This window comes from Salvia splendens, chromosome 11 (genome assembly GCF_004379255.2).
Source record: "Salvia splendens isolate huo1 chromosome 11, SspV2, whole genome shotgun sequence".
Classification (NCBI taxonomy): Eukaryota; Viridiplantae; Streptophyta; class Magnoliopsida; order Lamiales; family Lamiaceae; genus Salvia; species Salvia splendens.
The window spans coordinates 25,585,435-25,606,262 of record NC_056042.1 but is presented as its reverse complement, the minus strand read 5'-3'; the positions used below and the strand labels follow the sequence as shown (position 1 = coordinate 25,606,262).

Below are 20,828 nucleotides of genomic sequence, written 5' to 3'. Positions count from 1 at the left end.
AAGTTGAAGACACGAGTGGCACGCTAGATTAACCATAAAAGGTTAATAATAAGTGTAGTCCTTTTCATTTAATTATCTAATTTATAGTTTGGTGTGTTGTCACATATATTTGGATGTCATAAAGAAGTTGATGTGGTTGTTTAAAGTGAGGTGTAGTGTTGAATATTTTAGCAAGAGTGATGGTCCACTATTTTGGACATTGAATTTCTGCAGTTAAAATATTCTTTATTCCAGTAATATAAGAAGAAATTGAGAACATTGAAAGAAAAAAAATGCAATCACAAAATTGGATAAATATCCCATTTTTAATCAGTCACACATTTGGTCGTTTAAAGCATCACTAACGCTGAAAAAAATTGGGGCCGGACCGCACCTGGGTCCGGCCTAAGCCCAACAGCGTTGGAGGTGGCGGTGGAGAGGCCTGGGCTGCACCTGAGGACACGGGAGAGTCCCGGAGCCGTGCCCGGTTGCGGCCCGGCCAAGAGTTATGGGGTGTTCGGGCCAAACCCGAACCCCCAATTCTTTTTTATTTTATATTTATATATCTTGTTCAACATTCTTTCACCAAATTTTCACTTTATTCTACCTTTATTTATAAATTTTATTTTCTAGGGTTTGTAATTTTTCATTTCTAGGGTTTATAATTTTTTATTTTCGACTGAACAATGAATTTTTCGTGTTTTTATTGTTCAACGTTTTCTATTTTACGAGTAAATATGTTTTAGTTGTGAATAGTGCAATTTAATAGTTAGAGCCTGAATGGAGCCTACAGGGGTTATAGAAGTTGTGGCCTAACCTAGAAATTTAGAAGAATGATAACGTGGATGGGACTTGAGGCCTGAACCCTGACCGGAGCGATGGATGCTCTTATACCCGACACTAAATTTATTTTTATCCCCACCAATGATTCAGAGTGCTCAGAAAACGTACTATTCAAACACAGATTTAAAAGTTAAAACAACAACGTTGAAAATATGTTCCCAGTACAATAAGCATTGCATGGAGTACTTCCTCCTCCTTCTAAAAAATAAAGACATTATAGATGGCATGAAATTTAATGATATGAAATTGATAGAATATAAAGAACATTGTTAAAAATAAAAATGGAGTAATTTTATCAGACGAATAAAAAAAAGAAACTATTATTTAAAAGAGTGAAGTATCCTAATAGTCTCTGATCTTATTGAAAAATGCATCAATGATCCCTAAAAAATTTTATAGCTTTTTTTATCCTTAAAAATCACATTTTTGGTACCTCTCATTCTTTTATATCCCTCTACATTTGAAAAATCCCCTAAATGCCATGGAGGGCATTTTTGGTCTTTGGAAATCACATTTTTGGTACCTCTCATTCTTGTAATTTTTTGGACATATATAAAAGCACATTCTCGAGCTATAAAATTTACCTTTTTGGCACTAGTTGATTTTATATTTTTACAACATAAAACATTTTATTCTGAATTATAATTCACTTAAAATTTTTCAATAATTACTTGTAAAACGTATAGATTAAGCTTTATAAAAAAAGTTCCTTTGTTTACTTTAATATTTTTATTAAAAATGTTTGCAAGAGTTCACTTTAATTTAAGCTAAATATAATTCACTTAAATTTTAATTATTATACTTTTAAAATATTTTCTCATTATACTATATTTTAATTAACGTAATTAAAATATTTATTTTTCACTTAAATATAGTAACATTTAAGTATTTAAGTAATATTTTTTAAGCAAAAAATTCATTATAGTTCACTATAATATTTTTTCTTCTCAAATTAAAAAATTTAATTAAATTTTAAGTGAAAATAAATCACATACAAAAAGAATTTTCTAAAATTCACTTTAATATTTTTATTTTAAAAAATTACTATTAGATTTATTTTTTTCTTCATATAGACTGAGTTTTATAATGATTAGTATTTAATTTTAAAAATAAATAATGTATACTTAAATTATTTTAAGGTTGTATTTATTTTTAAACTCATAATAACAATAAACTATTTTAAGTAAATAAAATGCAAAAATAATACACTAGTATTTAAAGTCAAAAATGTCCTTAAATATTAAAAAATTACAATTTTTGTGCCTAGGGTTACTTTAGTCTTATTGTACTTAAAATACTAGTATAATTTTTTTTTTAATTCGATAAAATTAGGGACTATTAGGATAGTTCACTCTATTTAAAATTGGATAATAGGAGTACAATTCTGTATGGAAAAGCAGGAAGCTTCAATATTCAAAACCCACCGTCACTTAAAGTGCTCCCCGTTAAAATTCAAGACTGCATCCTACCTGAGTAAAAAAAATCATTATTACCTCAACTATTAACATTTTAATGAGATATGAACCGACAAAAAATCTAAAGCTTGTGGTTACCCTTTACTCCTAGGTACATCATTCATATAATATATTTTCTGTTATTTTCCCTATTTTTATGGCACTAGACATTAGAAAATGTCGAATATTGCCCGAAGGAATGCCCCTTCCAAATAGATGCCCGTTCAAAACAGGTAATGATAAGGTTTGGGATAATTACACTATTTATATAAAATACTTTTTTATTTTATTTTAAGTGATTAATTTTTTAAGTATAAAATACTCCTTCCGTCTCATAAAAATATATGCACTTTTCATTTTCGTCAATCCCACTAAATTATGTGCATTCCCTTTTTGGAAAGTTATATCAATTTAATAATGTAGGTCTTACTATCAACTAATTCTATTTTAACTATCATTCTCTTCCTCTCTTTTACTTTAACATATCATTCTTCTCATCTCTCTTACTTTACCAATTTTATCTTAATTCTCGTGCTATCTCATCCGCTCATATTTTTATGAGACGGAGGGAGTATAAGAAAATTATACTATTTTATTAAGTGAAAAGAAAATAAAGTAATAGAGAGAATAGAGTTGAGGGAAAAAAATAAAATATGAGAGAAAATAAAGTAATAGATTGTAAAAAGATTGTTTTTTGTTAAACTAATAAATTAATTATTGTTAGGGCTGGTATACTGAAAAACATGTTTCGAGCAGTTCTCAGTTTTTTTTGCTTAGTACACTATGTACTAGTGTGAGCGTGTTCATAGTAAGGTAATATAGTCAATTCTATGCAATGCTTTGCAGAAAAGAGACCTCGGATGAATCGAAAAGGGGAGCTAGGAATCAAAGCGAGGACTTCCTCTTTTTTTTAATTACTCGACCTCAATATTTTGTTTATAAAAATTAGGCCTACTAATTAATTGGCCTTTATGGGCCCTCGTTATTTTTATATTTTTCTATTTTGGACTTTTTTTTATTCCTTTATTTTCATCCGTTTCGTTACATTTGAAAATTCATTTATTAATTTTTTTATTTGAGCATCTCTACGGAAAAAAGTGAAGTGAAAAAATATATTTTTTATTTACTTTTTTAAAAAAATTAATTATATCTTTTTAAAATAATGAATTTCAAAGAAAAAAAAGGGAAGACTTAATTATACCTTTTGAAAAAATAATGAACTCCAAAAAAAAATTTAATAGTAAATAAAAATAACTAACTTTTTACCTTTTATAGGAAGAAAAGGTAAAAATAAATTTTTAAAATTGAAAAATATATAATATAGTACCCGATACCCTTTCTATTGGAAAATAAATTTTTACCTCTTGCTTACTTAAATCCACAATTCAAAAATTTGAAATTAGCACTCCCTCCGTAACTTCAGTGCATTCTTCTCGCGCTTCACCAACCCGCTCTTTCTCTCTTTACAGAAGAAGGAGCTAGAGCATCCAAATACAATTTGATTTAGTTGATTTGCAGACTGTTTCGAGGACTTAATATTTCAAGAACTTAATACATCAATAGTTAATAATCTTCCCACTTAAGTAAGACAAAAACATGTATCGCGCCTTCCCCTCTCCTTTGTTGCATTTGCATTTGCTCCTTCTCCCTCCTTCACAGTTGTCATCGCCTCTTTAGCTTTCTCTCTAATTTTGGTATTCTTATAATCACGTTTGGTGAGCCAAACAACTTTATCCTTCGAGAATATGCCATGCATATAATAAAGCTTTGGTTCAACTCCGTCCACGAGTGGGGCCAACAAATGACAACCGGTATCGTCATAGAGCGTTCACGTGTATAAGTGCTCGAAGTTCGTCCTCAAATATATATGCGTAAAACGATAAGTTTGTGTTTAACTTATTTTTTTTCATATAGTTCAAGACTACATTGATGAAATATTAAGTTATTGGCCAAGTTTGAAAAAGCAAAGTGTTTGGAAGCAGCAAAAGATTTTTTTTGTACAACTAGTGTTTTGTACAAGTAGAGAAAACATGGTTTTTTAGCATGAAATAAGTGGACCGATGTATCTCTACTACGGACTTGCGGTTAGAGATGAAATACCACATGGTATGGTAAGTATTGGTTTTTTATTTGTAGTTTTAGATTGTTATTCACAACTTACGTAGTGTTGTTTGAAGTTTTTTTTTAATTCTCAGACTAAGAAATTGGTGAAAAATATTAACTTCAGTGAATGGAGGGACCAAGATTATCATAATCAACACAGACCCCGACATTCGTATATAAACAATAATCCGATGTTTTCTTAGTATATCCAAATAACAACAGTTACTCATTTTTTTGAGACACATCTATTCGAAATAATCTCATTCTTCATTATAATGAAATTGTCACGACCGCATTTTCTAAGGATAGAAAACACGGTTGATCGCGACTAGGGGATGATTAAAGAAGCGAGGAAGAAAGGGGAAAACACAAATCGACCATAGCTCGAAACAAATGGGAATAAATCAAAATAAAATCAGAGTTTTGAACAAAATAGACTTGAGTCTTTTAAGATGCACAACAGAAGCAAATGAACGCGGTTCCATGTATGAAGACATGAACCTCCGAGAGTCAAAATATGACTGAATTAAATGTCTTGTCTCAATAGCACTTCCCCAACAACTTCGCTACTCAACCTGCACATTTAGAAATATATGCAGGGTTGAGTACAAAAAGTACTCAGTGAACACATTGCCAAAAAGTACACATATACATTTAAAAAATATTGTCAAGCCATCATCACAGTAACACTCGGGGTGTTGTTGAAAAGACCCGAGCTTACTAAAAATACTCACATTGGACTGCAGTCCCTTTTTCCTGTACTTAGCCATATCTGATCACATTGTGCCGTTGAGATGGTGTTCTCACACGGTCACCTTACATACATGTGCCGGGAAGGTGGCCACCTTCCACAGTCACCTTCTCTGCCCAATATGTCAGAGGTATCCTTGTGCCGGGAAGGTGGCCACCTTCCTCGGTCACCTGCTCTGCCCAACATGTCAGAGGTAGCTTGTGTACACTAGTCCGAGCGGGGACACCACCCTCACTGGGACCCGAATTCGACTTATACCATCATTCATAATTCACTTGGCATTAGCCAAACAGATAGGCATCATACACAAAATATTTATGGCAGGACAACATCTTTAAAGAATCACGAACATGTATTCGTGTTTTCATAAAATACGATTTGTATTTCAGTACAAGAAAGCTCACCTGGACTGCTTAAAACCCCTTAACTTGAATTTTCCTGACTCCACCCTTAACTCACGGAGATAGCCTTTTGAAAACAAATAACGTACTAATAAGACTCGAGAAAATTCACATACTTCTAGGAATGCATGCCCCTACTTTATTTCTTTCATCATTTGTTCACCGTTAGAAAATTTTAGAAACTTGCATATTAATTAAATTGGGAAATTTAATTAATAGCACTTCTTTATTAACTTAATTATTTTTTTGTGACTTGAGAACGTCGTCTCCCTCTTTCTTTCCATTTCCTTAGCGGCCGCCCGAGGCGTCGCGGGGCGATGCCGGTCGGCCGCTTACGCCCATAATTCCTCCGTTAGCTCCTCGTATTTTTCCATCATAATCTTGAACAAAAATCCCAAAATTTATTTAAGCGCATAATTGAATTATCGCAACTATTTCCCTTTGCAAATATAGTTATTTCGGACTTAGGATAAAATTATTCATCCCTCAAAATATTCCGGGATTAATTAAATAATTCGTCATAATTAATTATCGGCCCAAAAATTTATTTTAAACTGGCCCAAATTCTTATTTTATTTTCCAGACCAAACTAATTATTTCACCTACCTTACATCCTTAATAAAACTTCTAAAGCCCAAAGCAAAATTAAAAGGAGCCCATACTTTAATAAATCATCCACTTTTAATTAAAGAAGCCCAATTCCTTTTTTTTTAAACAAAGCCCAAAAAAGTACTCCACCATTTCTCCCACGTCTCTCTCTCTTCTTCTCAAGCAGAACTCCCCCAACCCAAAATTTGAAACTCAAATTGAAGCACCACTCAAAATTGAATTCGCCAAACGAAGAATATAATCCCAAATCCCGTCACTCTTTCATTCAATTCCAGATCAGAAACCGCAACGTGCCGGCAAACGGAGGACGTCGTCGTCGGCGCTGCAGACCGCACGGAGGTCGCCGCTGACTTCAACCGTGATTTGTAGTACCGCCTCCGTCAAATTCTCCGCCGTTAGACGCTCGCGCACCAGGTGCGAACTCGCGGTCACCGTCGTCGTCGCTCGGCGTCGCCGCTCCGGAGTGGAGGAATCTCTGTCGTCGCGGTCCAGATCCTCCACCATCGCGTCGATCCTCACGCCGGCGGCCTCTGCTGTTTCTCCGTCGCCGTCGGGTTCGGCCACAGCGACTGCGTCAGCCACTGCCCCGAGTCGTCGCCGCTGCTGTCGGCTTCTCCGCCGGTTCCGTCACCCCGATTTACCCCGAAAGATGAGTTCTTTACCCAATTTTTATGTTAATTCGTATCTTCGCTTAATTCTGATTGTTGATTTAATTCTGAGTTCAACGTGTGAGTGATGTATGATGATATACTGCGGAGGGTATACTAAAAGTTCATGACTTGAAATTGGGAAGGGATTTTACCTTGATAACACGATATTAGTTGTGAAATTGTAGAACCGAAAGGAGTAGCCCACTGGATTTTGCAGATTCAGTTTCTGTAATTCAATTGATTGAGCTCTCGGTTTCTTGAATTTGTTTCGATTGAGATAAGAAGAATATCAGCCATGTTCTTGAAACTTCGTGCTGATTTTAGTGGAGCAACTTGTGGGGATGGAACTTGATTGTGAATGAACTAATATGGAGGAGTGGCGGTAGAGAAAGAGGAGATTAGGGTGGTGGGATATATTGAAAGAGGCGTGTGATGGTGATGTGGGTGAGTGAAAGAAAGTGATATGCCTAAATGGTTAGGCAGGGATTAAGGATTAGGATGGCAAGTGGCGTATCTTGCAAAATTTTGTCAGAGAATGATTTCTACTGCAAAGCTATTAATGCATCATTTAATGTTGTGTGGAGAAAAAAACGATTCTATGTATTTGCCCTCTCTCTCATTTTTTTTTATATTTTATTTGTTTATTAAATTTTATTATTTGTATATTTATTTACTTATTTATTTAATTTGGTATAGGAAAAACCCAGTTTAAGCTCGTGGCTTTGGTGTAGGAAAACAAATAACATCCATAGTCTTCCCTGATGGTGTACCGGACTTTCTTGGAGTGCGAGCACGACCGTTGAACGGGCTGCTTGAACTTTTCTCTAATTGTAATAGGTAAGGATTTGATAAATTTGTATAATAGTAATTTAGCGGACTTCGGAGATATGCCGGACATTATAAATTTTTATTTGGTGTTACCTTTTTTTTTTACTTGAAAAATTCATTCGAGAACGAAGCAACGATTATTTATAATTCCAAGATCAATTATCATACATGAAAATGGCAGATTTCGAATACTACAACGATCACTTATTATTTATCTTTAGGCTAATAATAATAATAAGGTACGAAAGTTCGGGTTGTTACAGAAATACTCCATACATATTTATATGTGTGGATATAAAAAAAATATACTAGCAGATCAAATCATAACCATCCAAAAGAAATGACTCTAGATAATAAAAATAGAGTAAAAATATATTCTATATTCATGGAAAATTATATTCTAGATAGATAAAAATAGATTAAATAATATATTCTAGATTCATGGATAATATTTGATGAAGCCTCGTGATTGAAATACACACATTGTCCCCGAGGTGGAAATCAAAATACTATGGAGAAATATCCATCATTCGTCGGCCACTGCCTTTGGGTACAAGATCTCTCCCGTAACGACAACAAGCATGTGTGGCGACTCATTGTCTTCTTGTGGGTGTTCCGAGAGTCAGGAGAGAGTGGATTTGATACATACATTTGCACCAAGACAACATAAAAGTAACATCATAATCAAGAACGACGCCATGGGAACAAACAAGTGCAACATCCTAATTGGGAACGACATCAGAGCCAGTGGAAAGCCTCGAATATGGAGGAACACCGGCAACCCAATCAATGAGTTTCAAATGACAATCAATGGCAAGTTGCTCCAAAGCTTGTGTGGATTTGCATTCGCATTCAACTTTTAGTTTGGATAATATCTGTAGTAAATCATTGATGATGATAGCTAGGCTAATAGCGCTTGGGTTTAATTTTATTATAAACAATTTCAAAAAATTCTTATCATGAACAATACAGATTCGAACCTCGATAGCACAAACTTCAAATCGAATTGCGAATTTAAAAAAAATTACTCCATATGAGATTTCATTAAATATTATTAGAAGGTAGAAATACTATTACATATCCACAACCATTTTACGTTGTTTAAATCATACGCTAACTATATTCCTCTATACCTCTATGCATTGTTTTGATTATGCTGTAGCCTCTATTAATTTATACTATTATCATTATTTTTACCATTTAAATCAACCCAAGCTGGATCGGCCCCCAGTTGACAACTTTATGTGCACAAATCTATATTCTTTCGAATTTGGAATTTACATATACTATATTTTATTATTTGATGTATTATAAAACATAAAAAAAATTTAAAATTTTTATATCAAGATATAGGGATTTATTAATTTTCTATATGTCAACTTATATGGTAGTATGGGGCGGCTTCTTGGGACCCCCGTTAATTTTCATTATGACTGTTTATACTATATTAATAAAATAAAATGCAACACATAGCATAGTTGAGTTGGTTGTTTGTTCAGCTGGACTTGCAAGCCGGAGGTGTGGAGTTTATCTCCTTCAGCTGGCGCTTTTCATTATTAATATAATTTGAAAGTAACATTTTTTATTTTAAAATAAATATATTTTTCAATTATTTCGGTGCCATCAATATTACCATATGCAATAATTGTTAACAGGACTTTGGACGCCCCACTAAAAATTCTTGCGTCCGTCACTGGTGGTAGTCATATCATTAAAGCATACGCCACATGTTTTATGCTTCGAGTTGCCATCATCATATATCTTTATTACTCTCTTCGCCCACAAGAATATGCATTTTTAGGTGGGCACAGGTGTTAATACTCAATTGGTAAAGTAAGAGGGATGTAGAAAGAAAAAATAATTAAAGTATTATTAGTGAAAAACGGCTCCCACCTCATTAGAGATAAAAGAATTTTCAAATTTAGAAAGTGCATATTCTTGTAGGAAGAACTAAAAAGGAAAGAGTGCATATTCTTTTAGGATGGAGGGAGTATTATTTAACGCACTATGAAAATAATTTTTAATTAATATGAACATAGTTTATTAAAATAAATATCAAAATTATACTCCATCCATCCAAAAAAAAATAAACAAAGTTGTAAATGACTTGAGTTTAAACTTTCCATTTTTAGAATTAGTGTAAATGTGGTGGAAATAGTGCTAGAGAAACGTGTGGTCCACATTCATAATGCTGTGTATGGTTAGTATTGGTTTAAAACTTTCCATTTAAAAAAAAATTAATGTAATTTTGATGGACGACCCAAAATGGTAAAACTTGTCTATTTTCTGCTGACGGAGGGAGCATGATTTAAGGGTCTTATCAATATATGCACGAGCTACAAACTAGAAGGGTGTGACATAGGAAATGAGTCCAATAATATCCCATCATCGGATGTCTTCTATTATATACTCCCTCCATTCCAAGGAAGATGATCCCTTCCTTAGGCGGTACAGAATTTTATGCAGTTTTATCTTGTGTGTTAGATGGAGAGAGTAAAATAAGACAGAAGGAATAAAGTAGAGATAAAGTGATTTTCATTTTTAGTCATGAGTCATCTTGGATTTGACAAACTAAAAATGAAAGTAAGTCATCTTTAGAGGGATGGAGGGAGTACACAATATAGTAATGACATATATCAACGGGTGCGTTATAGTGACACCACAGTTAAAATGACAACTTGACAACCTTAGCAAGCTGCGATACATAAGCAAGCAAGCTGCGATATGGTTCCAAGCAATATGTGATACGAAATCAGAACACTATGATGACACTATAGTTAAAATGACAACCTAGGCAAGCAATGCACGATACATAAGCAAGCAATATGTGACGCCCCACTTTTCGAACCCTAATTTTCGAACCCTAAGACGATTACATTTACTTTCTTTTATTGTCGAATTAATTGATGAATTGCTACGTGTTTGAATTGGTGACCTAATTTGATTTGACCGAGTCAATTTCGTTGATTTTTTATGATGTGGCTTAAATTAATTGATGGGGAATAATATATATTGCGGTGAATTATATTCCAAGGAGAGTGGGATTTTACTTAGGATCATAAATAATTACCTTGCTCTTTTTATTGTGGAAATTTCGACCACTACCAATTATTGGAGAGGAATTTTATTTATTGGATTTAATTATTTGCTTTGGGATATTTATCCAAATTAAATCCTAAAGCCTAATTACCTTATTTTATTCTTGATAAAAACCGATCCCTATTATTTTTTTCTAAGGGGAGATTTCGAAATCTCCTAACTTGTGGGAGAAGGAAATTATTCATTATTTATTTTGATCCCTTAATTATTTCTTTCCATGATTTAATTGGAATATCCTAGCAAATCTTGCCTTATCTTATTTTATTAAAGATCTGAAATTATTCCTTATTGAGGGGGAATAATACACGCATATTTCCTATATTTGTGGGAGGATTTTTATTTATTTTTCTGCTCCGTATTACTCCCTCCGTCCTGCGTTACTTGAACGTTTCCTTTTCTGCACGGAGATTAAGGAATGAGTGATAGACAAAGTCAAATATTACGGCTGTAGGTGATAATTTTTACTAAAAATGGAAAGAGTGCAAATAACTTGGGACGCCCAGAAAGGAAATACGTGCAAGTAACACGAGACAGAGGGAGTATTTTATTCTGATCCGTGAAAACACCAAATTAAATCAGAGGCTAATTAAATAGCCATGATTTTCGAAAATCCTCCTTATTTCTTCCCCCAAAACTCACGCCACTCTCCCCATCAAATCTCCCCAAATCCCTCTCAAATTAATTACCCAAATCTTTGAATTAATGGTGGTTTATTCTATTCCCTAAACTCTATAAATAAAAGACTCCTAACCCTAGCCACCACACTCACACGCCTCCTCCCTCTCCCTCACGCCATTCTCTCCTTCTCATCTCCTCTCCCACTTGTTCTTCCACTCTTCTCAAGATCCTTTCGAATTTCCAAGAGATTGTTGAAGAATCGAGACTTTTATTAGTTCCTACCGATTGTTTCGTCCAAGAAAGGTAAAAATCATACCCTATTCTTCATTCCTCTCCATCTAAACATTCTTTGACTCCCTCATGCATGTAGAGAGCGTAGGGAATTCAAATCCAAGGGTTAATCGGTGGGAATTTGCTTTTGTATGTGTGATTGCGTTTTGAATGAAATTGTTTGATGATTTAATGAATCTATGGTGAATGATATGTGATGTTACGAAAGCATGAGTACAAGGACTCTTTTGAGCATGTTTGTGTGTTAAAACCATGAAAAGGTTGATTTTGAATAAATAGGGATAAACCCTAATTCGAATCTTTTTAAAGGCCTGAAAAACTGTGAGTTCGGACAGTATGTTCCGACATGTATTTGACCGACCAAATGAACTCCGATATGATCGATTCTTTTTCCTGAGTTAACTTCATGATGTCTTCTGTGTTGTGTGTGAATTTCAACTCATTTGGTTAAAAGATGAATTTTTGGTGAATTTTTAAAGTTGACTGCGCAATTCTGCCATAAAATACTTTCTCGACCAGTAGGTTACGTTGTTGATTTGACCGACCAAAAAGGGGTATTTTGACATGGAATTTAAACTGGAAGTTATTTGATGATTCTACTGTATCGTGGTAAAGTTTTAGCCCCAACGAAAGTCGGGTGAATTTATAAATATTTTTATAAAATGGTTGCGCAGTGCTGCCAGATTTCTACCTTTACAAAAACAACTATATTATTAAGTTATGAATGACATACATGAATTATATATGTGATGGAGTGATGTGATATGCAAAGAGGTATGCTATGATGTGAATTCCATATGTTGATGGGGAAAAAGGGAAAGTTAGGGACATGCATAAATTTTAAGTCCATGTTGGTGACTGATTGGGAATACCTTATCTAAAGGTGAAAATTCGTGCGCTAAGCGTGATATCAAAGGGAAAGCGATACTTGAAATCTAAACGGTCGAGGTGGGCTCTCTTTTAACTAAGGACTATGTCCTAATGTTTGATCGATGAAAATAACTATGATTATCATGCCTTGGTTTGTTTTTACGTGCCTATCTGATGTGGCTTTTGCCACTATTATATAAATCGAATTCGGGTCCTCGTAGGGCTGCAAACCCTACTTGGATTAATGTACACCTATGGTAGACTATGTGCTAGCGTACGGGCTGGCCGATCTAGTGACCTGGTTTGCGGCCGCATTCCTTGTCATGTATTGGCAGATATGGTTGACGTCTATGGGAAAATGACCGCGCAGTCGCTATTTTTTGAACAATGGAAAATCTTTTGGGTGCCTTGGGCCTTTCTAAAGTAAAACACCGATGGTTACTTACGGATGGCATGATAACATATACTTTTATTTAAAATGTTTTCGACATGAGCCACTGAGTATTTTCATAAGTACTCAGCCCTGCATATGTTTTCCCTATGTGCAGGTTGAGCGGCGACGAGCGGTTGGTGGTGTTGAGCAGGAATTAATAATAAACTATGGTCGTTTTGAAACTCCGAGTGTCGTTGTGTCTTCACACATGACGTCACTCTTCTCTTGGATGCTTCCGCTGTGATGTTTTCTTTACATATACTTTTTATTTCATCCTAAAACTGTTTTATTTGGGATATTTGCAAACTCGTTACTCTTTTTGAATAAATGTTAAACCCTTAGTCATTTACTTGTTGAACATAAATACTTTTGGTCGTTTTATTTATTAAACTTAAATTCTTGGTCAAACTCTTGTTGAAAATCCTAGTCTTCTATGTCTGTCATTTAAGTCCTTTTAATCACGATCGCCTGCATTTATTAACCCTAGAGAGCGGTCGTGACACAATATGTGATACATAGACAAGCTACTCAACATATTGTTCCATGCAATCTGTAATACGAAATCAGAGATAATCAAGCAATCAACAATTCATATACAAGCAAGCCTGCCATGTGGCATGCTAAAGTTGAATCGATTCTTAAATCTAAGGGTCTTAATTGGTGGTTGGTTATCATTTTAATATGAGTTGTCATTTTAGTACAATTCTATCAACATAATATCATAGAGAATACAATTCCTCCAAATATTTGATCCTTTTATCACAGACCATAAGAGCATCTCCAATGGCGGCGAGCGGGCCAGCTAGCCGATTTCCGGCGCTCGCCGGTCCGCTCGCCGAACCATTGGAACCGGCGAGCGCCATTTCGGTGAAAAAATCGGCTAGAGCTGGCCGATCCGCGAGCGCTCGCCGCCATTGTAGGTGGCGGACCGGCGAGCGGTCGGCGAGCCAATTTAATTATTTCTACACAATGAGAGCAGTTGGTGGTACAGATGAACTTCAAGTAGCTATTGACAAGTTTGAACATCTGAAACATAGAAATGAGGAAGAAGCTACCTTGACACCCAAGGCATAGTTATTTATATCCCAGACTTGTTATGGTTTCTTGATATTTGAATAAACTCTAAATTTATAAGTTGTCTGTTTCACTTGACTAACATTCTAGTCTGTAGTTTTCTCATTCTAGTCAATTAATTGTTATGGCTTCCTTAAGATGAACATGAAGTTTGATTTGGATATTTTGCGCTATAGCACGACCCTTATATCTCATATTCTCCTCCCTAACTACCAAAAAAATGATTTGTGGTAGCTGTGCAGAAGCTAAATGTTTGTCAACACTAGATAAAATAAAAGTTGTTAATGAAAAACTTTTTTTCTGGTCCTCTGATAGTTTAGCTTCATTCTCAACAAGTATTAAGAAAGTTCCTAATCCTGCATGTACCAACAACAATGAGATCACATCACTTCGTTGGAGATACTTGAGAATAGCCAAAGCATAGCTATTCATATGAACATCCAACTTATTGCTGCTCTGCAACAAACAACAATAGATTCAAAAAACAGGAACCATCACACTTATATTTTAGCTAAATCAACTTGATGTTATGGTTCATGTGTTACACATACAAAATCACAACTTTGAAGGTAATACAGATGAGAAATAAGTTGTTGTGAGAAGAAAATTGGCTGAAAAAAGGTATTCATAGATTTGAGGTAGCATGCATTTAGGTAAAGAAAATCATGAGAGAGGCTTAAGCGCATAAAAAATCAGAAAATGTAGAGAAATGGGTGAGATAGGATGTTGTTGATAAAAGAAATAAAGAAGTTGATTGCTAACTCAAAAGTGTACGATCCTAAACAATAACACAAGACAAGACTAGACTTGAGAGCACGGGCACGCTGCAATGCGACACCTCCACCGGCGGTGCTTCCGCAATGAAAAAAGATGCACCAGCCGGGAATCGAACCCGGGTCTGTACCGTGGCAGGGTACTATTCTCCCACTAGACCACTGGTGCTCTTGTTTTGTAGAGGAATTTAACTTTATATATAATTGTCACTCATATTGGGACCAATTGAAAAGGATTTTATTTTATAGTCGTTACTCATATTGGGACCAGTACATTTAATTTCAATTTTGGATTCAGACTATATTTTATGGTCCATTTTTTAAAGATTCTAAAATTTCTATGCTAACCACCGACTCTAGTGATCAAACCCCAATCTTCTGCACATCCCAGAAAAGAATTAGTAGTACTAACTAATTTAGTTAAAACTTTAAGTGAAATATGAAAAATGTAATTGGAGAAAATTTTGGAACATATGTTAGACCATCCACAACGGGTCTCGCCGGCGTCTCGCGTCTCGTCCCGGCGAGACGAGACCCCGGCGAGACGCTTTGCAGCCTCCGTCTCGTCCCGTCTCGTCCCGCGTCTCGTCTCGGCGAGCCACGAGACGAGCTGTCTCGCCACGCGCCTAGGCGACGTGGCGCAGCCCGGCGTCGTGCGTGACGCCCACTCGCCGGCCCGCGAGTGGGCGTCGTCACGTGCTGACGCAATAAATATTTTTTTTAAAAAAAAAATCGAATTTAAATTAAAAAAAAAAATTGTAACGGTATTATTACCTTTTTTTGTTTTTTTTTATAATTTTTTTGTTGTTTATTAAATTTTTTACTCTATAAATACTCCTAAACTCATCCTCATTTACACACAACTACACATCTATTCTTCCTATCATCTAAATTTTCTCTCAAATTTTCACTGAAATTTTCATAACCCAACTCAAGATGTTCGGCGACGGCGAGGGCAACTATGGCGGCACAACTTGGCCTTCCGACTCCCCCTCAACCTCGACCGCCTCCGGAGGATGATTAGCCCTTCCGATTAGTTTTTTTTTATTTTGTGTGTTTTTTTATTTTGTGTGTTTTTTTATTTTGTGTGTTTTTTGTGTGTTTTTTTATTTTGTGTGTTTTTTTATTTTGTTTTAATTTTAATAAAGTGTGTTTGTTTAAATTGAATTGGGTTTTAAAAAAAAATTATAAATTAAATTGAATGAATAGTAATTAAGAGACGGTATAGAGACGGTTAAGAGACGGAGCGTTGCAGGTTCCGTCTCTTAGTTAAGAGATGGAGGAAAAAAGGACAGTAGGGCCCTCAAATAGTGCTCAAATAGTAGTTAAGAGACGGTTTAAGAGACGGTATGGAGACAGCGTTGTGGATGGCCTTAACTCTATACTAAACGTGATCACTAAAAATAGGAAAATAGGATTAAAGAACTGCGAGGGGCAATTTAGCCAATTTGAAACTAGGGTTTCGGTTCGCCGCCCTACCGCCTGCTGCCTATAAATGCATTCTAACATTTACCCACATTTCATAAGCATTTTACATCTCTGTCCGTCGTTTTGCTTTTTCTTATTTCTTTTCTAAAATTATCATTTTCTCGATAAGATTTTCTCTCGTGTTTCTGTTTTGGTTTAATTGTTTTTGGTTAAGGTTGCCAATTTGCAGAGCAAGGACGTCGATTTTATATCAATGGCGAAAACTTGCATTGAAGGTTGGCAATATCGACGCGATTCTCCGTGCCTTTCATCTAATCTGGGTTTTGATTGCGGCCTCGAACAAATCGCTACATTTTTCAAAATTTCCTTCAGAATAAATATGATTTGGTATTTAAATTTGTATACATTAGGAGCCAATTTGCAGAGCAAGGACGTCGATTTTATATCAATGACGAAAACTTGCATTGAAGGTTGGCAAGATCGAAAAGCGATTCTCCGTGCCTTTCATCTATCTCGGTTTTGATTGCGGCCTCGAACAAATCGCTACAATTTTTCAGAATCTCAGTTTTTGTTAAATATACATCGCTTTTCAATTTGATACTGTAAACATCAATACTACTCCTATTAGATAATTAAAAAATAAGATTGTTTTATTGGATAGTAACTGTTTTTAAATAATTTTAATCCATAAAAGCTATATTTAGTTTTTCTAAAAAAGGTTAATGCTGTAAAGGGAGTACATAATTGGTTTAACCCATAGTAATTTTTAAAAATACATGGGGTAAGTATATATAAATAGCAATGTTTACATTAAAACGTTTGCTGTAATGCCTTGTTACATGTTAATTACTCATGTCCACATTATTTATTTTATTTTTAAATTGATCTTAATAAATGTTCCATCCATTTTGTTATAAAATCATTTATCACTAATCTTTTTAAATTATAGTACGTTTGACTAGTTTCGACATAGAAAAAATCGTCCACAGGCGCAGATCCTGTGTTATAGATAAATGCCATGAATGTAAATACTGACTGCATGTCGTGAACATGTATCTGGCTAGCATGCACCCACCGATCGCCAGAGCAACATCATCGCGCTAACACACTACAAATTGGAAGTCACTTAGTCAAGCATAGATTTGACTATTTGTGATTAATTAATTAATCACAAATTGGACACTTACCTCAAAATACGTGATAAATAACGTTAAGTGGCTTGGCATGTAAGTGTCCATTGCATATTGATGGGGTCCAGATACGTCTTTGGAATGACTAATGACGTGAGAGGTGTCTAGATATACTTGTCTAAAGTCATGCTCTATAATTGAAGTTTGTGACCTTTGTAACGACCGGCCTTTACAATCCAATGTTAATCTCCATAAGCTCTATATGTAATAGGCTTGGCCTTTAAAATATTGAAGCATACTTGTGCTTCTCCAGACCAAGACACTGGAAATTTCTACCTTCATAGCATATAAACTCTCTTTAACAAAATTATTAAGTATTTTATAGACAGAATAGAGTTTATAACAAAATTATTATTTTATAGACAGCATATAAACTCAATTTCTCAAAATTATTATTTTATAGACGTTGTGTCATTGTCATACAATTTGCCGGAGCTCTGTTGCCAGCAGTGTTACTTCACCAGACAAGGGTGGACGCAGAAATATTTATCGATAGGGGCTTAAATATATAAAATTTATTTTAAAGTATATTTTGAGTAATTAAGATAATTTATAGGGGCTTTGACATTATAATTTATAGTAAATTTGTATTTTTTTAAAAATAATTAGTAGTAAAAAACTTTAAATAAGTATTCATTGAGGGCTTAAGCCCCTTACCCATTATACATGGGTCCGCCCATGTAACCAGAGACAAACTCGTTTTATCTTTGAGACAATAGCACTATCCGAGCGGCAAAACGTATCTCTATCTTGTGGAAAGACATTCAATACAAGATTCGTAGCTTCATTTCACTAATCTCAATTAGTTTCAGTTCTATTTCCATGTTATCTTCTCCCTCGATTATTTTTATTTTTTAGTTTGTATTACGTCCAACAAGTTTATTACTCCATCCGTTTGTCATTAGGAGTCTTATTCCTTAGTGGTACGGGTTTTAAAAAATGTTAAAAAAGTAGGTGAAAAATAGTTAGTAGAATATGAACCTCACTTGTATATATTAGTTTAAATGAAATGCAAGTGTTATGAATTAGTGACATGTGAGACCCTATTACCATTTATGGTAAAAGTAAACCGGGACTCCTATTAACGGACATACTAAAATGAAAAAACGAGACTCATTCACGGGGGAGGGAGTATCTTGTATCTACACACCAAAATAATAACCCAACTAGCACCTGTGGTTCACGCACGATGACTGGACACCTAGGAGGAGAGGGATGTGAGAGGAGAGCCGCGACAAGCTAGTCACAGTGGTTGGTCCCAAGATAAGGGAGAAAAGGAAACCGTAGAGAGGCCAAGTTCTGTTGTGGCAGCCCAAACGACAAATTGTACGAGGATGGATATTGTAAAATGTAAGAGCATCCGCAGCGGTGGCGAAAGACGCCACCGCCGTCCGCGCCGTTGGCAAGGCGCAGGACCGCCGCCGCTGCAGCCGCGCCGCTGGCACGGCGCTACTCGATGTATCGAGCACGTCCGTGCCAGCGGACGCACACGTGGCGCGCTCCCATTCGTCAACGGCATAGCCGTTGTGTTTAAACTTTTTTTTATTTTTTTTTTAAAAATCGGTATTTAATTATAAATAATGCTAAAAAATAAAAAAAAAATATTTTCCAAATCCCAAAAATATGGCCGTTTTTTTTCCCGTTTTTTCTGAATTTTTTTGATTTTTTTTTATTTTTTTTTTCCCCAAAATCATCTATAAATACACACATTCATCATCCATTTATCACATCAAATCATCTCTCATTCATCTCTCATTCATAATTCTCATACAAACTATCAACACATTCATCCCCCACTCAAATTCTCAAATGGATTTCACCCATATTATGGCGGAAGCGGAACGCGAAGAACAAGAATACTACGAACAACATCGTGCCGCTTACGAAGCATATGTCGCGGCGAATACCCCTGCTCCTCCTCCTCAACGAACCAGATCAAATCGACGGTACATCCATCGTGACCGGGAGGGAGCCCACGAAAGGCTCGTTGCCGACTACTTTGCCGACCAGCCGCGGTTTCCGGCAGATTACTTCAGGCGCCGTTTTCGCATGTCAAAGCGCTTGTTAATGCGAATTGTCAACACATTGTCCGCACGTGTTGAATACTTTCAAACAGGTGTAGATGCAGCCGGCCGGCAAAGTATCACGGCGTTGCAGAAGTGTACGTGTGCCATCCGACAACTCGCTACTGGGCAAACGGCCGACATGTTCGACGAGTATTTGCATATCGGTGAGTCCACTGGAATCCTATGTTTAAAGAATTTTTGCGAGGGCGTTCGTTCTGCTTTTGGGGATGAATTCCTTCGAGCACCCACCACTGATGATTGCCAACGGTTGCTTCGTCTTCACGAATCAGTCCATGGCTTTCCCGGAATGCTTGGCAGCATTGACTGCATGCATTGGAGGTGGAAGAATTGTCCGACTGCTTGGAGGGGGCAACACTTGAGCGGTCACAAAGGCGGCGGCCCAACGCTTATCCTTGAGGCGGTCGCCGACTACCGCCTATGGATTTGGCATGCATATTTCGGCGTTGCTGGATCCAACAACGACTTGAATGTGCTATATTCGTCACCACTCTTCAATGATGTGATGAATGGTGTAGCACCGGCGATCGACTTCACCATCAACGGAAATATATACCGCATGGGTTACTATCTCGCCGATGGTATCTACCCAAGGTGGTCGACGTTCGTGAAGACGCTCCACAACCCGCACGACCCGAGACGGGTTCTTTTTGCGCAGCGTCAAGAGTCAGCGCGGAAAGATGTCGAAAGAGCCTTCGGGGTCCTTCAAGCTCGATTCAACATTGTGAAGGCCCCGGCTCGGCTGTGGTACGTGAATAATATCGCCGACATCATGTTCACGTGTATTATATTACACAACATGATTATAGCCGACGAAGGGCCGAGGGCGGCTAGCTTCTACGACGAGGACGAAGCCGGAAGCTCAACAGCGAGGTCTCCCCTACGCCGAGGCGAGCATACGACGGTTGGCCAGAGGATCGAGACAAGACACACAATGCGCGATACTCGAATCCACAATCAACTACAAGAAGACCTAATCAACCACATGTGGGCGAAATTCGGCAACGAGTAGTGTCATTTTTAATTTTTAGGATTTTAATTATGTAATTTTAATTTTTAGGATTTTAATTATGTAATTTTTAATTTTTAGGATTTTAATTATGCAATGTTTAATTTTATTTGTCATTTGTAATATTTATTGTGGGTTTTAAATGAATTTTAATATTATGGAAATGTTTTTGTGTAATTGAATTTTATATTAATTGTGCTCGTCCTTGCGGAAGAGCACAGTTGTGGGTGTTGTGCTCTTGCCAGAGAGCAGGCATGAATAGTACCGCCCGGGCCCACAACCGTGCCGCTGGCAAGAGCACGGTTGTGGATGCTCTAAACAGCCAAAAATTGTACTCCTAC

General features: G+C 36.0%; 1 long non-coding RNA gene and 3 other non-coding genes across 4 annotated transcripts; 2 read left to right on the top strand and 2 right to left on the bottom strand.

The window, feature by feature from the left end:
- Nucleotides 1-4,890: 4,890 nt before the first annotated feature.
- Nucleotides 4,891-7,808, bottom strand: LOC121756540. The gene is made up of 3 exons (XR_006040960.1): nt 6,943-7,808; nt 5,535-5,598; nt 4,891-4,954 (listed from the first exon to the last, which is right to left on the bottom strand). It is a non-coding gene; the product is annotated as an uncharacterized LOC121756540 (long non-coding RNA).
- Nucleotides 7,809-14,874: 7,066 nt separating this feature from the next.
- Nucleotides 14,875-14,945, bottom strand: TRNAG-GCC. Its single transcript has one exon. It is a non-coding gene; the product is annotated as a tRNA-Gly (tRNA).
- Nucleotides 14,946-16,432: 1,487 nt separating this feature from the next.
- LOC121756647 lies at nt 16,433-16,558 on the top strand. The gene has a single exon (XR_006041026.1). It is a non-coding gene; the product is annotated as a small nucleolar RNA snoR86 (small nucleolar RNA).
- Nucleotides 16,559-16,627: 69 nt separating this feature from the next.
- Nucleotides 16,628-16,754, top strand: LOC121756646. Its single transcript, XR_006041025.1, has one exon. It is a non-coding gene; the product is annotated as a small nucleolar RNA snoR86 (small nucleolar RNA).
- Nucleotides 16,755-20,828: the final 4,074 nt, after the last annotated feature.